This window comes from Lotus japonicus, chromosome 4 (assembly GCF_012489685.1).
Source record: "Lotus japonicus ecotype B-129 chromosome 4, LjGifu_v1.2".
NCBI classification, from domain to species: Eukaryota; Viridiplantae; Streptophyta; class Magnoliopsida; order Fabales; family Fabaceae; genus Lotus; species Lotus japonicus.
In genome coordinates, this window is record NC_080044.1 from 51583072 (window position 1) to 51603073 (window position 20002).

At 41.2% G+C, this 20002-nt stretch overlaps 1 non-coding gene across 1 annotated transcript; it reads right to left on the bottom strand.

Annotated features, from left to right (window-relative positions):
* Positions 1-18112: 18112 nt before the first annotated feature.
* LOC130716444 (small nucleolar RNA R71) lies at positions 18113-18219 on the bottom strand. The gene has a single exon (XR_009012056.1). It is a non-coding gene; the product is annotated as a small nucleolar RNA R71 (small nucleolar RNA).
* Positions 18220-20002: the final 1783 nt, after the last annotated feature.

Consider the following 20002-nt stretch of genomic DNA (forward strand, 5'->3'; position numbering starts at 1 on the left):
GATGATGATGTATGTGGGTTAGGGGGCTGATCTTTTACTTTAAGAACTTGATATGTGCTGCCTTAAACATGATCAAAAGTTGATGCCATGATCACTTGCTATTGATGCCAAACTTGACAATTTTACCATGATTTTGCCTAGAACAAATTCTGTGATGTATCATATACTTAAGGATGATTATGTTGATGATTAACATGATGCGTTTGCTGCTGTATGTTGGCCTAGAGAATGGCCAAAACGTTTTCAAAAAAAAGAGAGAAGCCTAGAGCATATGGTGCTCTCGGCTACACCCAAAACAAGGGTTTTGGTGGATTTTTCTTTAGTTTTTTGGTGCTATTCATTATTGCTGCTTGCTACTGGAATTTTTACCAAATTTGTGATGCTTGTATAATGATATGATCAATATGTCAATGCTTATCAAATGATCCCATGTCATAGGTATGAATTCCATGATTTTTCACTAGATTTTGACTACATTTTCACATGATTTAGCATGAAAGATGATGTATGTTCAGTTCTGAAATTTTTGTGAGAATATGCTTGATAATGTTGGCTGGACATTGGCTTGTGAAGTTGGAATGGAAGAAACGAAGAGTTTTGAAAACCCTTGAGCCATTTAGGGTTCGGCCGAGCCACTTTTGTGGTTGTCGGCGAGTTTTCTTTCTTTCGATTCATGCACAAGTTTATGTGATAGCTTGATTGATGAGTTTTCCATGATTTAAGTATTGGTATGCATGAGAATACGGCTATGTGTTTTGGTATAGCTTATATGTTGCCTAACTTGGATATTGCCAAAGGGTCGCTCACCTAGCTGTAATTCCTTTTGGTGCTGTGTTTTTTTTCTGTCGTTTATGTTTCCCTATTCGATGATATAAGTGCTAAGACTCTAGGATGACTTATTAGAGCCTTGAACAAAGAGAAATGAGAACTTAATCGCTTGCAAGTAAAATGTGATGTGTAATTCAGGTTCCCTCTGATACGAATGTCCTGCACGATGCTGGGACAAGAGGTTTGACAACCGCTTAACAGTAAAACAGAACTTAACAACTGAAACAATAACACACAGTAATTGTTAACCCAGTTCAGTGAAAAACTTTCACCTACGTCTGGAGGGTTTGCACCCAAAGAAAGGAAATCCACTATCTCAAGATTCAGGAATTACAAACACTCATGAATAACTCAGTTCATAGTTCACTTCCTAATCTACCCAGTGTATTTCTACTTAGAATCTAAACCTAAGTATGAGAGCCCCTCTCACTTTCTCTCAATCACTGCCACAGTGATTGGTGAACACAATGAACAATCAGAGTTTGAATGTAATCAAAAAACACAGAACCCTTCTTTGCTTTATAGAATCAGTGAGCAAAGAGGATTCACAACTAACAAAGGACAAAGCACAATAACAAATCCTAAAACACTTGATCTCTCTCTATCAGCTTCGATAGTCTTCATGTTTTAGGTCTTCATCCTTTTATAGACTTCAGAAGCGGTAGCATGGGCTTTAGGGTTAGCATGGGCTGAAGAAACAGATTCCAGCAACAGCAATTCAAAACGCAATCTTGATAGATTTGGTTTCTTATTGCACAAGTAAAGATAGAAATCAATCTTTTAACAAAGATTGTTTCAACAAATAACAACCCAACAATTTAAAACCCTTATGGAATAGCTACTTGCTCCTCAAGTAATTCAAAAACATATCTTCAATAAATCTTCAGAGGGCCCACAACAGAAACACAAGCTGAGGACTGATGCCCTAGCTTCACGGAATCAGATGCCACGACAACTGCTTCGACAATCGGTTGTTTTGACAAAATGCATGGCAACATGTTCCAACAATCTCCCCCTTTGTCAAATTTTGTCTAAAACAACTCACAATCAGAGAGGATAAAAACTAGAGAATCAATTCTCCCCCTTAACCATTGCTCCCCCTCACATGATGCATCCATACCAACAACTTAGCATAGTTGAACCTCATACTTAGCAGCAAAAATGCACACACAGAAGAACTATCAACCCTTAGCAGATGATGACTTCACAGTTTATCAGCTTGAACTTCAACAAACCAGAAAGCACTATCAGAAGTAACTTGCACAAACAACTAACCACATAGCAGAAGATGCAACTTGGAACAAACATAGCGAATGTCTTGAACACGTCTTCAAATTGAATAGACCAAAGATAAACATTAGCAAGACACACATAGTCTTCACAGAAGCAACTTCACAGTAGTAACACAGAATCTTACAGACCACATAGCAGATAGAATCTTCAATCTCAAACTACTACCCCTTTTTAGCACAAATTTGCAAAGGGTGCACAAATACTGCCAACAACAAAAGAGATTAACAAAAAATTCATAACAATCTAGGCTTCAGAACTAGACTCCTCTCCTGATCCTTCTACACTCTTCTCTTCACTCTCATCAGATCCTTCCTCCTCTTCATTGCTCACATCCTGAGCAGCTGTAGAAGTAGCACTTTGCTCACCACCTTGGCGTTCTTCTTCCTGTAGCTTGAGTAGCAAAGCATCAACCTTGAGCTTCCTGGCAGTGCTCACCCTAATTGTCTCCTGCAAAGCCTTGGAGACTTCCAGTAATTCAGCAATTATGGCCTTAGTGCCAGATTCAGTCACAGGAGGAGCAGATGTTCTGCTGGTTGGTAAGGCAATGTCTAGGACATTTGGCTCCATAAACAAACGTTGATCCAAAGTGATTGGAACTCCACGAGACATAGCCACTTCATCAGCCCTAAGAATCTGAGGATGTTGCTTGAGAATGATCTCAGTAAGAAGTGATGGAAATGAAACAGGTAGCTTCACAGCACAAGTATCAGCATGCTTCAATGTCTGCTCAAACACAATAGTTCCAAAATCAAAAGCGATAGACTTGCCAATCCTATAGATCAATTTGGCAAGCGTTGCAGAAACACCAGAGGTATGCTGAGTAGGAACCCAATTCACAGCACCAATCCTGTTAAGGATAGCATACTTCACACTGAGATTTCCAGTAGACAGCAACTTCTTGTTGGGCCACTTCTTCACATAACCAGCAGTAAGTTCCTTGGCCACATCATCCATGGACACTTCCTCATCAACAAACTCAATAGCACTTCTGCCAAGTGCTTGATTGATCACAGCAGGTGAGAACACAACACATTTAGCCCTTGATGACCCTAGTTTAGTAGTGTTTTTAGGGTCATTTCTTAGTTTGTTTTGAGTCTTTTTGTTGAGTCTCATGTAGTGTTTCATGCATTCTCATGCATTTTTATCTTTATTTGTGTTTCTACTTTGTTTTGGTAATTTCATAGTTTTATAGGGACCTTTCATGCATTTTAAGTAAGTTTAAGACTTGCATATCTTTTCTACTTGAATTGAGGGTCTTTTGTGCTAATAAACTCTTGGAAATCCTAGATATTTTCCTTGCTTTGTTCCCAAGCAGCTAGGTCTGAAAACTGATGAAGAAAGAAGGTCAAAAGGCTTGGAAAATTGAAGGGAGGCTTAAAGGGAAGTTAAGAAGAAGGTCAAGAGGCTTCCTAGCATGTAGAGAGCGCTCAGGCGCTCGTGTTGAGCGCCTGAGCGCCAATTGGATCGATGTTTACAAGATGCTAGAAAGGAATTGGCGCCTGAGCGCTCCTGATTGAGCGCCTGAGCACCAATTACTTCCAGAGAGCATGTTTTCAGCTTGGAATTGGCGCTCAGGCGTGCTTAATTGGCGCCTGAGCGCCCAGACTCGGCCTGTTTGCCTATAAATAGGCTTTTTGCCATTTCTTTTGTAACTTTTGTCATTTCTATACATCCCTAAATAAGTGAGAAGTAGGGTTAGGCTCTGGAGCTTGAGGAGAAGCATTCTCCAAGTTCATGTTCCAGGTTTTATCCTTCTTTTCTTGTATGGATTCTATAGCCATGCTTGGCTAAAACCCCTTTTGCTTTGGGTTCTTTGTAAGACTTTGAATGTTTTAGCTATCAATCCTTTTCTATTCATGATGTTCTGAGTAAACCCTTGAATCTCACTTCTATGCTTTATCTTTCAAGCTTGAATGCATGCTAGCTTCTTACTTTTCTATAATCATAACGATAGTTTGTTATAGAATTGGGACTTGTTGTGAGATTACTCCTTCTATACTTGCTACTAGGAATAGAGGAAGGGTTGGGGTTTGTTGGCCTGATTTGTATGCTTAGTGCTTCTAGCAAATGTTTAGGTTATCAAGGAATTGAACCTATCTTTTGATTAGGAAGGGTTTTCTTTGCGAGGCATCGAAAGATAACTAACTAGGCTAGAACATCAAGGAGATACTCCGGATTAATTGAATAGGAAGGTTTGCTAAAACTGAATTAGTTGAACAAGAACCCAAGGCAATCTCATCTCTGTTTTTCAATTGCTTTATTACTTGGCTACTTGTCTTTTTACAAACTCGAGAAACAACCAATTATTAAAACTGAATTTTACTCGCTTTACTACCGTGAACTCGAGGCTTAAACTGAATTGCCACACCAATTCCCTGTGGTTCGATAATTTAAAACCGGGTGAATTCCGTACCCTTGCAGATTGACCAACAAGTTTTTGGCGCCGTTTCCGGGGAATTGTTTGTGGTTTTTGGTTTAAGTTTTTAGTTTGTGGTTTTATTTTTTGTTTTTATCTTTGTCTAGAATTGGTGCTACTAATCTTTCTCTGTTTGAGTGTCACACTTTCAGGTTGCTCTCGAGAGAGACACCATCATGGGTGGCCATATGACGGAGGAGGAGATGCAAGCCCATATCGAGGCAAGAATCCAAGAGGGGATTGTAAGATCAAGTTTTGATCTAGTAGTACAACTCTATGTTTTGATGATTACAAGTTAACCTTTTGATATGAACAATTGTGGTACTCTAACGTGTTTTTCTGAGTGTGCTATTTGTAGGTTCTGACCTCAACTCAATCTCACACAAATCAGAAGCACTGTGTATAAAGAGTAACCCAAGCAGCGCTTTCGCATTCACCATGTTCAGTATGAACAGTGGAAAAGCTTCAGAAGTTCTGAAGCTATACAAACTCTGATGTGGACTCAGTCGCTAGAAGCTTTGAAGATCCAGAAGTTCTGATAACCTAGAAACACTGAAGGTTCAGATGTTCTGATGGTGTAGAAGACTCTGAAGATCCAGAAGCTGAATAGTGGAAACTCTGATGTCCAGAAGCAAGAAACTCTGAAGGCCATGTTCTTCCCTCTGAGTTCAGAATCAGAAGATACAATGGTCAGAGGATCTGTGCTTTCCCTCTGACTCTGATCAACCGGCTTCACAAGTTCCAATATGAAGTATTCCCCTGATCAGAAGTCTCCTAGGTTAAAATGTCAAGTCGCTATCCAAGTACAAAAGCAAGTGTACCTTCCTGACGACCTACCTAACGTTCTCAGCCACAGCAGAAGCTGGATTTTCCAGAACTGCCCTCCAACGGTAGCATTTTCCATGCATTGCTCAACCCTAATCCTTGGAGTATATATAGAGGCTGAAGATTGAAAGAAGCGGCTAGAAGCAAGATATATGCACAAGATATATTCAAAATATTCTAAGCTTTCTTTCATCTGAAATTCATTGAGTTTACTATTAGCTTTTTAGAAGCAAATCTCTTGTAAACAATCCTTTGATAAACAGTTTGTTTAGTTCCTTTAGGAGATCAAGGTTGATCGGATCCTAGAGAAGACTAAGAGAGTGAATCTTAGTGTGAGCTAAGTCAGTGTAATTGTTAGTCACTTGTAGGTTTCAAGTGCAGTTGTAACTCTTACCTGATTAGTGGATTGCCTTCATTCTAAGAAGGAAGAAATCACCTTAACGGGTGGACTGGAGTAGCTTGAGTGATTTATCAAGTGAACCAGGATAAAATCCTTGTGTGCTTCTCTATCTCTTATCTTTAGCACTTAAGTTCTCGAAAGATTTGTCAAAATCTTTAAGGTGGAAGTTTTGTACTGAAAACGTTATTCAAACCCCCCCTTTCTACCGTTTTTCATACCTTCAGGGATCACCCTTCGATTACGTGAACAAGAAGTTGATGTAAGATCAAGTTTTGATCTAGTAGTACAACTCTATGTTTTGATGATTACAAGTTAACCTTTTGATATGAACAATTGTGGTACTCTAACGTGTTTTTCTGAGTGTGCTATTTACAGGCTCTGACCTCAACTCAATCTCACACAAATCAGAAGCACTGTGTATAAAGGGTAACCCAAGCAACGCTTTCGCATTCACCATGTTCAGTATGAACAGTGGAAAAGCTTCAGAAGTTCTGAAGCTATACAAACTCTGATGTGGACTCAGTCGCTAGAAGCTCTGAAGATCCAGAAGTTCTGATAACCAAGAAACACTGAAGGTTCAGATGTTCTGATGGTGTAGAAGACTCTGAAGATCCAGAAGCTGAATAGTGGAAACTCTGAAGTCCAGAAGCAAGAAACTCTGAAGGCCATGTTCTTCCCTCTGAGTTCAGAATCAGAAGATACAATGGTCAGAGGATCTGTGCTTTCCCTCTGACTCTGATCAACCGGCTTCACAAGTTCCAATATGAAGTATTCCCCTGATCAGAAGTCTCCTAGGTTAAAAGGTCAAGTCGCTATCCAAGTACAAAAGCAAGAGTACCTTCCTGACGACCTACCTAACGTTCTCAGCCACAGCAGAAGCTGGATTTTCCAGAACTGCCCTCCAACGGTAGCATTTCCCATGCAACGCTCAACCCTAATCCTTGGAGTATATATAGAGGCTGAAGATTGAAAGAAGTGGCTAGAAAAAAAAGAAATACACACGCGCAAGACATTTTCAAAATATTCTAAGCTTTCTTTCATCTGAAATTCATTGAGTTTACAATTAGCTTTTTAGAAGCAAATCTCTTGTAAACAATTCTTTGATAAACAGTTTGTTTAGTTCCTTTAGGAGATCAAGGTTGATCGGATCCTAGAGAAGACTAAGAGAGTGAATCTTAGTGTGAGCTAAGTCAGTGTAATTGTTAGTCACTTGTAGGTTTCAAGTGCAGTTGTAACTCTTACCTGATTAGTGGATTGCCTTCATTCTAAGAAGGAAGAAATCACCTTAACGGGTGGACTGGAGTAGCTTGAGTGATTTATCAAGTGAACCAGGATAAAATCCTTGTGTGCTTTTCTATCTCTTATCTTTAGCACTTAAGTTCTCGAAAGATTTGTCAAAATCTTTAAGGTGGAAGTTTTGTTCTGAAAACGTTATTCAAACCCCCCCTTTCTACCGTTTTTCATACCTTCAATTGGTATCAGAGCGCAAGTTCTGATTACCACACCTAACAGTGTTCAGTGATCCGGGCCGGTGTGAAAAACAATGGCTGCCACCACCAGTGAAACTCAAAGAGATGGTTACAACGCAAAGCCTCCTATGTTCGATGGTCAAAGGTTCGAATATTGGAAAGATAGACTGGAAAGTTTCTTTCTGGGTTTCGATGCAGATCTCTGGGATATTATTGTGGATGGCTATGAGCGTCCAGTTGATGCAGATGGCAAGAAGATCCCAAGGTCAGAGATGACTGCAGATCAAAAGAAGCTGTACTCACAACATCACAAAGCAAGAGCAATTCTTCTAAGTGCTATTTCCTATGAGGAGTACCAGAAGATTACAGATCGTGAGTTTGCTAAAGGCATTTTTGAATCTCTGAAGATGTCTCATGAAGGAAACAAGAAAGTCAAAGAATCAAAGGCATTGTCTTTGATCCAAAAGTATGAATCCTTCATCATGGAGCCAAATGAGTCCATTGAAGAAATGTTCTCCAGATTTCAATTGCTTGTAGCTGGCATACGACCTCTCAACAAGAGCTACACAACAAAAGATCATGTCATAAGGGTCATCAGGTGTCTTCCTGAAAGTTGGATGCCTTTGGTGACTTCAATAGAGCTCACGAGAGACGTTGAGAATATGAGTTTAGAAGAACTCATCAGCATTTTGAAATGCCATGAGCTGAAACGCTCAGAGATGCAAGATCTGAGGAAAAAGTCCATAGCCTTGAAATCCAAATCTGAAAAGGCTAAGGTTGAGAAGTCAAAGGCTCTTCAAGCTGAAGAAGAAGAATCTGAAGAAGCATCAGAAGATTCTGATGAAGATGAGCTGACTCTGATCTCCAAGAGACTCAACCGCATCTTGAAGCACAGGCAGAGCAAGTTCAAAGGCTCTGGAAAGGCAAAAGGAAAGTATGAGTCCTCAGGCCAGAAGAAGTCTTCAATCAAGGAAGTCACATGTTTTGAGTGCAAAGAATCTGGGCACTACAAAAGTGATTGTCCAAAGTTGAAGAAAGACAAGAAGCCAAAGAAGCACTTCAAGACGAAGAAGAGTCTGATGGTGACATTTGATGAATCAGAGTCAGAGGATGTTGACTCTGATGGTGAAGTCCAAGGACTCATGGCAATTGTCAAAGACAAGGAAGCAGAGTCAAAGGAAGCTGTTGACTCTGACTCAAAATCAGAAGGAGATCCTAACTCAGACGATGAAAATGAGGTATTTGCTTCTTTCTCTACCTCTGAACTGAAACATGCTTTGTCTGATATCATGGATAAGTATAACTCTTTATTGTCTAAGCATAAAAAGTTGAAAAAGAACTTATCTGCTGTCTCCAAGACTCCTTCTGAACATGAGAAAATTATTTCTGATTTGAAAAATGAAAATCATGCTTTGGTAAATTCTAACTCTGTGCTTAAGAACCAGATTGCTAAGTTAGAAGAAATTGTTGCCTGTGATGCCTCTGATTGTAGAAATGAATCTAAGTATGAAAAGTCTTTTCAAAGATTCCTAGCTAAAAGCGTGGATAGAAGCTTAATGGCTTCAATGATCTATGGCGTAAGCAGAAATGGAATGCATGGCATTGGCTATTCTAAACCAATTAGAAATGAGCCTTCTGTGTCTAAAGCTAAATCCTTGTATGAATGCTTTGTTCCCTCTGGTACCATATTGCCTGATCCTGTACCTGCTAAAATTGCTAAAAACCCTCTTAAAAAGGGATCTTTCTCTATGACTAAATATCATGCAAATATTCCTTTAAAATATTATGTTGAGACACCCAAGGTGATCAGAACCTCTGGGGTAACTAACAAAAGAGGACCCAGAAAGTGGGTACCTAAGGACAAGATTATCTATGTTGCAGATATCCTTGATAGCTCCACTGAAACACCAATCATGGTATCTGGACAGTGGATGCTCGCGTCACATGACGGGAGAAAAGCGTATGTTCCGAGAGCTGAAACTTAAGCCTGGAGGCGAAGTTGGCTTCGGAGGAAATGAAAAGGGTAAAATTGTTGGTACTGGTACTATTTGTGTAGATAGTAGTCCATGCATTGATAATGTTTTATTGGTAGACGGCTTAACACATAACTTATTGTCTATAAGTCAATTAGCTGACAAGGGTTATGATGTTATATTCAATCAAAAGTCCTGCCGGGCTGTAAGTCAGATCGATGGCTCTGTTCTGTTTAACAGCAAGAGGAAGAACAACATTTATAAGATCAGATTATCTGAGTTGGAGGCTCAGAATGTGAAGTGCCTTCTGTCTGTTGATGAAGAGCAGTGGGTATGGCATAGACGGTTAGGGCATGCCAGTATGAGAAAGATTTCTCAGCTGAGGAAGCTAAATCTTGTCAGGGGCTTACCCAATCTGAAGTTCGCTTCAGACGCTCTTTGTGAAGCATGTCAGAAAGGAAAATTCACAAAAGTCCCTTTCAAGGCAAAGAATGTTGTCTCAACCTCAAGGCCGTTAGAACTTCTGCATATCGACCTGTTTGGACCAGTGAAAACTGAGTCTATAGGTGGCAAGAGATATGGGATGGTTATCGTTGATGACTATAGCCGCTGGACATGGGTAAAGTTTCTAACCCGCAAGGATGAGTCTCATGCTGTGTTCTCTACCTTCATTGCTCAAGTGCAAAACGAGAAGGCTTGTAGGATTGTGCGTGTCAGAAGTGACCATGGTGGAGAGTTTGAGAATGACAAGTTTGAGAGTCTGTTTGATTCCTATGGAATTGCACATGATTTCTCTTGTCCCAGAACTCCTCAACAAAATGGTGTTGTTGAGAGGAAGAACAGAACTCTTCAGGAGATGGCTAGAACCATGCTCCAAGAAACTGGCATGGCTAAGCACTTTTGGGCAGAGGCAGTAAATACAGCATGTTACATTCAGAACAGAATCTCTGTGAGACCAATTCTGAATAAGACTCCTTATGAATTGTGGAAGAACATAAAACCCAACATTTCTTATTTTCATCCTTTTGGCTGTGTTTGTTATGTTCTCAATACTAAGGATAGATTGCATAAATTTGATGCTAAGTCTTCTAAGTGTCTATTACTTGGTTATTCTGATAGATCTAAAGGTTTTAGATTTTATAATACTGATGCTAAGACTATTGAAGAATCTATTCATGTTAGATTTGATGATAAGCTTGACTCTGACCAGTCAAAGCTAGTTGAAAAGTTTGCAGATTTAAGCATTAATGTTTCTGACAAAGGCAAAGCTCCAGAGGAAGTTGAGCCAGAGGAAGATGAACCAGAGGAAGAAGCTGGTCCCTCTAACTCACAAACTCTGAAGAAGAGCAGAATCACTGCAGCTCACCCTAAGGAATTGATTCTGGGCAACAAAGATGAACCAGTCAGAACCAGATTTGCCTTCAGACCCTCTGAAGAGACCTTGCTGAGTCTGAAAGGATTGGTGTCCTTAATTGAACCCAAGTCCATAGATGAAGCTCTTTAGGACAAGGATTGGATTCTGGCCATGGAAGAAGAATTGAATCAATTTTCCAAGAACGATGTTTGGAGCTTAGTGAAGAAGACTGAGAATGTTCATGTTATTGGAACGAAATGGGTATTCAGAAACAAGCTAAATGAGAAAGGAGAAGTAGTCAGAAACAAGGCAAGGCTAGTTGCTCAAGGCTACAGCCAGCAGGAAGGAATAGACTACACTGAAACATTTGCTCCGGTAGCAAGACTGGAGGCAATTAGACTGTTGATCTCCTTCTCAGTAAATCACAACATAGTTCTACATCAGATGGACGTAAAGAGTGCCTTCCTAAATGGTTATATCTCAGAGGAAGTCTATGTTCATCAACCCCCAGGTTTTGAAGATGAAAAGAAACCAGACCATGTGTTCAAATTGAAGAAATCACTCTACGGTCTGAAGCAAGCTCCCAGAGCATGGTATGAGAGACTTAGCTCATTCCTTCTGGAGAATGAGTTTGTAAGGGGTAAAGTAGATACAACTCTTTTTTGCAAGACTTATAAAGATGATATCTTAATTGTGCAAATTTATGTTGATGATATTATATTTGGTTCTGCTAATCAATCTCTATGCAAAGAATTTTCTGAGATGATGCAGGCTGAATTTGAGATGAGTATGATGGGAGAATTAAAGTACTTTCTGGGAATACAAGTTGATCAAACACCAGAAGGAACATATATCCATCAGAGCAAGTACACTAAAGAACTTCTGAAGAAGTTCAATATGCTGGAATCTACAGTGGCCAAGACTCCAATGCATCCTACATGCATTTTGGAGAAAGAAGATAAAAGTGGTAAAGTATGTCAGAAGCTCTATCGTGGAATGATAGGTTCACTTCTATACTTAACTGCATCTAGGCCAGACATATTATTTAGTGTTCACTTATGTGCTCGTTTCCAATCAGATCCAAGGGAAACCCACTTAACTGCTGTTAAGAGGATCCTAAGGTATCTGAAAGGCACCACTAACCTTGGCTTGATGTATAAGAAAACATCAGAGTATAAGCTTTCAGGTTATTGTGATGCTGATTATGATGGAGATAGAACAGAGAGAAAAAGTACTTCTGGAAATTGTCAATTTCTGGGAAGCAATCTAGTCTCATGGGCAAGCAAGAGGCAATCAACCATTGCACTATCAACTGCAGAGGCAGAATATATCTCAGCAGCAATATGCAGCACTCAGATGCTCTGGATGAAACATCAGCTGGAGGATTATCAGATCCTTGAGAGCAATATCCCAATCTATTGTGATAACACTGCTGCAATCTCATTGAGTAAGAATCCTATCTTGCATTCAAGGGCAAAGCACATTGAGGTAAAGTATCACTTTATTAGAGATTATGTACAGAAGGGCGTACTTCTTCTGAAGTTTGTTGATACTGACCATCAATGGGCAGATATCTTTACAAAGCCCTTAGCAGAGGATTGATTTAATTTTATTCTAAAAAATCTAAACATGGACTTTTGTCCAGAGTGAAGATGGATCAGAACCTCTGACTATGATACTTCTTGATCAGAAGATGTCTAGTCCAGAAGGTAACTCAATCAGAGTGTGTGTGCCCACTGGTACTGACTCTGAAGCTGAGACAACAACACGTGTGTCAGAAATTCTGATGCATAATTCCTTGTGCCCGTGTGACAGTCTGTTATGATTGCGTGTAGATATGCTTATCTCCTGTGTGTGATTGTGTATTTTACTGTTACTATCTATCTTTAATTTTCAACCGTTGATCTTAAAGTGCTTTTTGAATCAACAACGGTTATTTGATAAAACCCACTATACACACACGTTCTCGTTCACTTCCGATTTTCACTCTCGCACTCTCTGCTTTTCAAAACCGCCTCTTTCTTGATTTCTCTCTCGATCTCTCTTCATCCTTCAAACTTCATCTTCTACCTCAAACCTTCAACCTCTTCAAAATGGTGAGACAAACCAGAAGATCTACTGCAGATGCACCTCAGTTCCCTCACATGGAAGTTGGTTTGGCAACGGGTCAAAGGGGCTCTGAGAACCCGGCACAAGAACAAGTTCAAGTTCAAGAGCAGATTGTTCCAATTGCAGAACGGGGCTGTGCCGTTCACTGCGTATTTGCTCCTGAGGAACTCCAAGTCCTGGCAGAATGGAGATTCGACCTCGACAACCTGGCTGCAAACGGGTTTGATCTTCGTCCTGAAGTCCAAGCTCAAGGTTGGGGAAACTACTTCAACCGACTTCGAGGACCGGTGTATGAGAAGTTGGTCAAGGAATTCTGGAAGCACGCCGACTGCGATGATACTCAAGTGGTATCTCATATTCTTGGCAGGAAGATCATCATCACGGAGAAGTCATTCGTGAATCTGCTAGGTGCAGACACTGCTTATGGGTTTCGATTCCCATTCACTGAGTCGAAGCTGAAACCCAGCACCAAAGACAAAACCAACCAGGCCCTGTACACCACTTTCAAACCGGGCAAGACAAGTTACAAGGTGATGGACCTTCACCCCAACCTCAGGATCTGGCACAAGATCCTGCTCAACTGCATCAATGCTGGTTGCACAGAGGACTTGAGCACAATTGTCAGCGATGTCTTCACTGCCAACTCTCTGAAGAAGATGGGTTTGGTCCAGAAGAAGATTGCTCCTGCTCATGAAGACACATCTTTTGAGATCAGAGGAAGAAGGATGCCTCTGAATGACTACCCACTGTGGACTCAAGCAGACAATCCTGAAGCCATCAGATGCTATGTTGAAGACCTCAGGGCTCAAGGATTCGAAATTGATCTTGATGATTTCTTCAGCAGACTGCCGCCAGCTCCAGAGTTTCCTTCTCCTCCCAAGAAGAAAGCTCAAAGGAAGATGGTTCTGGAAGAATCCTCTGAAGACTCTGATGTCCCTCTGGTCAAGAAGACAAAGAGAAAGCCTGATGATGGTGATGATAGTGATAGTGAGGATGGTCCTCCAAAGAAGAAGCAGAAGAAGGTCAGAATCGTGGTGAAGCCTACTCGGGTGGAACCAGCTGCTGCAGTGGTCAGAAGGACTGAACCTCCTGCCAGAGTGACTCGATCATCAGCACATTCAAGTAAGCCTGCACTTGCTTCTGATGATGATTTGAATTTATTTGATGCACTACCTATTTCTGCCTTGCTTCAACACTCCTCAAATCCCCTCACTCCTATTCCTGAATTCCAACCAGCCGCACAAACCACCTCTCCACCACATTCCCCACGATCCTCCTTCTTTCAACCTTCTCCTACCGAAGCACCTCTCTGGAATTTGCTTCAGAACCCAACCTCTAGGTCAGAAGATCCAACCTCTCTCCTTACCATTCCGTACGACCCATTATCTTCTGAACCCATCATCCATGACCAATCAGAGCCCAACCAAACAGAACCACAACCCAGAACGTCTGATCACTCTGCTCCCAGAGCATCAGCACGTCCTGCTGCCAGAACCACGGATACAGACTCTTCAACAGCCTTTACACCTGTATCCTTCCCAATCAATGTTGTTGATTCTTCTCCCTCCAATAACTCTGAATCAATTAGAAAATTCATGGAGGTTAGAAAAGAGAAGGTGTCTGCCTTGGAAGAGTATTACCTTACCTGTCCAAGCCCTAGGAGATATCCTGGCCCTAGACCTGAACGTCTAGTTGACCCAGATGAACCTACCTTGGCCAATCCTATCCAAGAGGCAGACCCCTTAGTTCAACAAGCTCACCCTGTCCCTGACCAACAAGAGCCCATTCAACCAGACCCTGAACCCGAACAATCAATGTCTAACCAATCCTCGGTTAGATCACCTCACCCTCTGGTTGAAACTTCAGACCCTCACCTTGGAACCTCTGAACCCAATGCTCCCATGATTAACATTGGTTCTCCACAAGGTGCCTCTGAAGCTCATAGCAGCAATCACCCAGCCTCTCCTGCACCCAACCTCTCCATAATTCCCTATACTCACCTTCAACCCACATCTCTCTCTGAGTGCATCAATATCTTCTATCATGAAGCCTCCTTGAGGCTCCGCAATGTGCACGGTCAGACTGATCTCAGTGAGAATGCTGAAAATGTGGCTGATGAGTGGAACAATCTGAGCACTTGGCTAGTGGCTCAAGTTCCGATTATGATGCAGCTCCTGCATGCAGAGGGCAGTCAGAGCATTGAGGCTGCAAAGCAAAGGTTTGCTAGAAGGGTGGCTCTTCATGAACTAGAACAGAGAAATAAGCTTCTTGAAGCTATTGAAGAAGCCAAGAGAAAGAAAGAACAAGCAGAAGAAGCTGCACGTCAAGCAGCAGCTCAAGCTGCACAAGCAAGACTTGAGGCAGAGCGACTTGAAGCTGAGGCTGAAGCTCTTAGATGCCAAGCACTTGCACCAGTTGTGTTTACTCCTGCTGCTTCTGCTTCCATTCCAGATCCTCAAGCTGCTCAGAATGTTCCTTCCAGTTCTACTCAGACAAGCTCATCCAGACTCGACATCATGGAACAACGTCTTGACACTCATGAATCCATGCTGATTGAGATGAAGCACATGATGATGGAACTTCTGCGACGCACTGACAAACCTTAGTTTTAGGATCTCTTCTTTTTCTTCTTTTTCGTTACCTTTGTTTTCCTTTGTTAAACTCTGTTTCTTTTTATTCTCTTTTGTTCGTTTGTGATTATATATGCATAACTATATACTTATGTCACATATGTTTGCTAAACTCGTTTTATTCATAATTGTTTTGTGTTTACATCATATTTCTTTCCATCATATAATCTAGAATGGAGGATCTCTCCTCATTCTTCTGCACTCCTGGCGCTGCTCTGACCTATCCTTCTCCAGACGCTCCAGTACATGCTGGATGTTGCTGAGCCTGATCTTTAGCTCATCCCTCTCCAGAATCTCTTCTGAAGTCTTGAGCTTCTCTTCCAAACTCTCTTTCTCTTCCAGCAGCTTGAGTTCAAGCCGGCTGAGTTCTTGCACCTCCTCCACGAAGGCAAGAAATTCCTTCAGGTCTCTCTCCAACTCTGGACGCAGGTCCTCTTCCAGCAGTGTCCGTGTCAGCTCCGCGATGGTAGTTGCACCTTCTGGATGCCTGATGTTCAGGAACAAGTCCTCTTCAAAGGCCTTCTTCCTCAGCTCTTCTAGTGCTACGTTGTATGATGCCATTTTTTTCTTACTGAAAATTATTCGAGGTGTGAAGCTTACCTTTCTCTCCAACGCTTTTTATAGGCTTCACTTTCTCTCTGAAAGTTAATGCTCTTACAGTTTCTCGAGGTTAAGTTCTTGGTAACTGAGCCTTCTATTTACTCACACCCCAAGCTTTTTGCTTATGACAAAAAGGGGGAGTAAACCCAGTTTTTGATTTGTAAGATGTGTTAGTGTGACTTATTTTTCTTTTGGAGATTTTAAGAGTTCCACCTTCATGACCATAGATGTGTCACTGGGCAAATACAAGGAATACATTTCACTTCTTCTGAAGTGATTCTAAGTTGACTCTGATACCCAAGACTCTGATACCTTGTCCCTGACTCTGATCACTTATGCGCTATGATTATTCGTTTTTCATCTATGTCATAAGCTTTTCACTCTGAACTCTTATATTTTTTAGCTCAGAATCTAGACTTTACTAACGTTTTCATCAAGTATTAGATTTAGGGGGAGCTAAGCTCAGAATCAAGCAGTGACTTGAATTCAGAATGAGCAAGATAAACTATTCACATCAGGATAAGTCTTATTCTATATCTCTAAACTCTGAGTGAATTCAGTTTAATGTTTAAGAATTGTTCATCAAAAATCTTAGTTTTGTCATCATCAAAAAGGGGGAGATTGTAAGATCAAGTTTTGATCTAGTAGTACAACTCTATGTTTTGATGATTACAAGTTAACCTTTTGATATGAACAATTGTGGTACTCTAACGTGTTTTTCTGAGTGTGCTATTTACAGGCTCTGACCTCAACTCAATCTCACACAAATCAGAAGCACTGTGTATAAAGGGTAACCCAAGCAACGCTTTCGCATTCACCATGTTCAGTATGAACAGTGGAAAAGCTTCAGAAGTTCTGAAGCTATACAAACTCTGATGTGGACTCAGTCGCTAGAAGCTCTGAAGATCCAGAAGTTCTGATAACCAAGAAACACTGAAGGTTCAGATGTTCTGATGGTGTAGAAGACTCTGAAGATCCAGAAGCTGAATAGTGGAAACTCTGAAGTCCAGAAGCAAGAAACTCTGAAGGCCATGTTCTTCCCTCTGAGTTCAGAATCAGAAGATACAATGGTCAGAGGATCTGTGCTTTCCCTCTGACTCTGATCAACCGGCTTCACAAGTTCCAATATGAAGTATTCCCCTGATCAGAAGTCTCCTAGGTTAAAAGGTCAAGTCGCTATCCAAGTACAAAAGCAAGTGTACCTTCCTGACGACCTACCTAACGTTCTCAGCCACAGCAGAAGCTGGATTTTCCAGAACTGCCCTCCAACGGTAGCATTTCCCATGCAACGCTCAACCCTAATCCTTGGAGTATATATAGAGGCTGAAGATTGAAAGAAGTGGCTAGAAAAAAAAGAAATACACACGCGCAAGACATATTCAAAATATTCTAAGCTTTCTTTCATCTGAAATTCATTGAGTTTACAATTAGCTTTTTAGAAGCAAATCTCTTGTAAACAATTCTTTGATAAACAGTTTGTTTAGTTCCTTTAGGAGATCAAGGTTGATCGGATCCTAGAGAAGACTAAGAGAGTGAATCTTAGTGTGAGCTAAGTCAGTGTAATTGTTAGTCACTTGTAGGTTTCAAGTGCAGTTGTAACTCTTACCTGATTAGTGGATTGCCTTCATTCTAAGAAGGAAGAAATCACCTTAACGGGTGGACTGGAGTAGCTTGAGTGATTTATCAAGTGAACCAGGATAAAATACTTGTGTGCTTTTCTATCTCTTATCTTTAGCACTTAAGTTCTCGAAAGATTTGTCAAAATCTTTAAGGTGGAAGTTTTGTTCTGAAAACGTTATTCAAACCCCCCCCCTTTCTACCGTTTTTCATACCTTCAGTAGAGGATGCCAACCGGTCTCTTCGGGAACTCACTTCGGCTACCATGAGTTATGACTATCCCGGGAGCATTGTCTTTCCCGAGGGAGTGGGAAACTTTAAGTTGAGACCGGCATTCATCAACTTGGTGAGCCAAAACCAATATGGTGGAGGTACTTTGGAAGATCCACATGCTCACATGGTGAGGTTCATCCGGAATTGCAACACTTACCGTGTGAACAATGTTCCGACGGATGCAATTCGGTTGAGCTTGTTTCCATTTTCTTTGAAGGATGCAACGGAGGAATGGCTGAATTCTCAACCTCAAGGGAGCTTCACTACTTGGGAAGACTTCGCAGAAAAATTCACAACAAGGTTCTTCCCAAGAGCCCTTTTGAGGAAATTGAAAAAAGACATCATGAATTTTGTGCAAACCGCTGAAGAGAATCTCTATGAAGCTTGGGAGCGCTTCAAGAAGCTCTTGAGGAAATGTCCTCAACACAATCTCACCCAAGCTGAATTGGTTGCAACATTTTATGATGGTCTACAATACTCTTGGAGGTTTGGCCTAGATGCGGCTTCAAATGGGGAGTTCGATGCTCTTCCCCCACAAGCGGGGTATGACTTAATAGAAAAGATGGCAGCGAGAGCCATGAACTCTGAAAATGATAGCCAAACCCGAAGGAGTAAGTTTGAAGTGGAAGCTTATGACAAGCTCTTGGCCTCCAACAAGCAACTCACGGAACAAGTGGCAGAGATTCGAATGCATATTAAGGAGACCAAGGCTATTGGTGCAAGAATGACTTGTGTGGAGTGCAAGTCTTGTGGTGGACCTCATGTTAGTAACTTGTGTACTGTCAATGCTGAGAGCAATGAAGCCAAAGCTATAGCTCAAGGAAGCATAGTTCCATCCTCAAATCATGGACCTCTTGTCCAAACACAAGTTGTTGGAAAGGTGAATTGCAAGAGGAGTTTAGAGAAGCTATTGGAGAGTTGCATCAACCGCATGAACAACAACCATAAGAACCAAGAGGCGGCTATCAAGAACTTGGAGAACCAACTTGGCCAGCTAGCCAAGAAAATTGCCGAAAGGCCTCAAGGTAAATTTCCTTCCGATACTATCCCCAATCCCGAACAAGAAAATTCTGCTGTTGTTACCACTAGGAGTGGGAGAGTGTTACATGAGTTAAAAAAGAAAGTAGAGGGAGAAAAAAGTGAGAGGATAGTTGAGGAGGAAAGGAGTGTTCCTATTAAAGCTAGAGTGATGAATGATCCTATTCCTGAGCTTAGCAAAGTTCCATTTCCTAAAGCATTGGCTAAAAAGAATTTGGATAAAAAGTTTTCAAAATTTATGGATGTTTTTAAGAAACTCCATATCGATATCCCTTTTTCTGATGCTTTGGACCAAATGCCTATCTATGCTAAGTTCATGAAGGACATTTTAAGTAAGAAAAGGAAGTTGAGTGAGGTTGATGAAACTATCATGATGACCGAGGAGTGTAGTGCCATTTTGCAAAGAAAAATGCCTAAGAAGAGAAGGGATCCTGGGAGTTTTACCATCCCAGTGGAGATTGAGGGGTTGATTGTTGTTGAAGCCTTGTGCGACTTAGAAGCGAGCATCAACTTGATGCCGCTTAGCATGTTTAGGAGGTTGAACTTAGGTGAGGTTACCCCAACTATGATCTCTTTGCAAATGGCGGACCGATCCCTAAAAACACCATATGGGATTGTGGAAGATGTTATGGTGAAGGTGGACAAGTATGTGTTCCCCGTGGACTTTGTGGTGTTGGACATGGAGGAGGATGCAAAGATTCCTCTCATTCTAGGCCGACCCTTCTTAGCCACTGGCAGGGCGAAGATCGATGTTGATAAGGGTCAGCTCATTCTCAGAGTTGGTGAGGACAAGGTAAGATTTTCGGTTTTCAATCCTAATTTGCAAACTAACATTAATGATGGTTTTGTTTGTGATATGATCAAAAGCTTGTCCAGGTCTTCAAAGGAGACCCCCAATGTTAGTGAAAAAGATGTTGAGCTTAATAAAGCTCTCATCAAGCTTGTTAGTGAAAACAAGAATGGGGGGTCTAAGGATGAGAATTTCCAAGCCCACATGGCCCGATTCACTCAAGCTAGTCACCTTGTAAAGAAGGAAGGTGTGACTAGTGATGAGCTCAAGGTTAAGCTCTTCCCTCACTCCTTGAAGGGGGGAGCAAGGATTTGGTATGATGGTTTAGATGATACCCTCTCTTGGGAGGAGATGTTCCAAAGGTTTTGTGCAAGGTTCATACCTTGC